This window comes from Clavelina lepadiformis, unplaced genomic scaffold, assembly GCF_947623445.1.
Source record: "Clavelina lepadiformis unplaced genomic scaffold, kaClaLepa1.1 scaffold_143, whole genome shotgun sequence".
In the NCBI taxonomy this organism is placed as follows: Eukaryota; Metazoa; Chordata; class Ascidiacea; order Aplousobranchia; family Clavelinidae; genus Clavelina; species Clavelina lepadiformis.
In genome coordinates this window covers 47,501-49,072 of record NW_027508310.1, presented here as the reverse complement: position 1 = coordinate 49,072, position 1,572 = coordinate 47,501, and the positions used below count along the sequence as shown (strand labels likewise).

Genomic DNA, 1,572 nt, shown 5'->3' with positions numbered 1-1,572 from the left:
TAACTTTTTGTTGGTGTGATGAGACTTGAACATTTTTTAGAGTCCAAACGACCAGGTCGCGCGCATAGCTTTCACCTGGCGCGGATTTTCCGAACTCGGGAGAGCATCACGCGCGGGTCGGTGTTTTGGACTCTGAAAATTTTTCCCATCCACTCCAAAAAATGTTAGAGTCCAAACGCCCAGGCCGCGCATATTCTCTTGACCGAGCGCGGATTTTTCGACCTCGGAAAAGTTTTTGCCGCGGGTCGATGTTTGGACTCTGAAATTTTTTCAAGTCTCGACAAAAAGTTAAAGTCCAAACGTTGGGAAATATTTTCAGAGTCCAAACGTTCGAGTTGCGCGCAGTGCCCGGCCGGGGCGCGGTTCGGCGGCCACGGCAAGCGGCCACGCACCTTCCCAAACTCCAAATCCGGCCGCGAGGTCGCGCGATCCCGAGGCCGTTCTGGGGTACCATGGCGATGCAGGATTCTGTGACTACTATGAGGGAGCAGGCAGTCGTGTGAGCGAATGCGCGCGCGAGTGCGAATCGAAGCAGAATCGATCTCGGTTGGCGTCGGGCACGATGGGCAGATGTAATGCTGTTCGCGCGGTCGCCCATGCTTAGCCGGGGTTTTGAGCGGTCTGTCGGATCCAGTGGCAAGCTATCGGCGTGCCTCGGCGCGAGTATTGCACTCGAATCGCCGGGCAGCGTCCGGAATCGACGGTTTTCGGAGCTCGTGCAAGCCGCGAGCGTAGTGTTTGAGTAGCGATGTACACGGAGAACGTGTGAAAAGAAACGCGGGGCGCCCGTCGTCCCGCAGCAGCCTCGTTTGCTGCGAATAGCTACCTGGTTGATCCTGCCAGTAGTCATATGCTTGTCTCAAAGATTAAGCCATGCAAGTGTAAGTACGAGCTCTCGTACAGTGAAACTGCGAATGGCTCATTAAATCAGTTATGGTTCATTTGATCGTACGTGTTACTTGGATAACTGTGGTAATTCTAGAGCTAATACATGCGAAAAGCGCCGACTCACGGAGGCGTGCATTTATCAGACCAAAAACCGACCGGGCCTCGGCCCGTGCTCGTTGGTGACTCTGGATAACTTTGCGGATCGCACGGTCTTGCACCGGCGACAAATCATTCAAGTGTCTGCCCTATCAACTTTCGTCGGTACGGTATCTGCCTACCGAGGTTCTTACGGGTGACGGGGAATCAGGGTTCGATTCCGGAGAGGGAGCCTGAGAAACGGCTACCACTTCCAAGGAAGGCAGCAGGCGCGCAAATTACCCATTCCCGACGCGGGGAGGTAGTGACGAAAAATAACAATGCAGGACTCTAACGAGGCCCTGTAATTGGAATGAGTACACTCTAAAACTTTTAACGAGTATCCATTGGAGGGCAAGTCTGGTGCCAGCAGCCGCGGTAATTCCAGCTCCAAAAGTGTATATTTAAGTTGTTGCGGTTAAAAAGCTCGTAGTTGGATTTTGGGCTCGGGCCGTCGGTCCGTCGCAAGGCGTGTACTGGCGTGCCCGGCCTCACCTTCGGTTCACCGTCGGTGCTCTTGACTGAGTGTTGGCGGCGGCCGGAACGTTT

The 1,572-nt window shown here is 54.2% G+C and overlaps 1 non-coding gene across 1 annotated transcript in view; it reads left to right on the top strand.

Moving 5' to 3' along the window:
- Nucleotides 1–823: 823 nt before the first annotated feature.
- Nucleotides 824–1,572, top strand: part of LOC143473165 (small subunit ribosomal RNA) — a 1,808-nt gene continuing 1,059 nt past the window's right edge. Inside the window, exon 1 of the ribosomal RNA XR_013120454.1 lies at nucleotides 824–1,572. This exon is cut by the window's right edge and continues 1,059 nt beyond it. This is a non-coding gene — a ribosomal RNA (small subunit ribosomal RNA).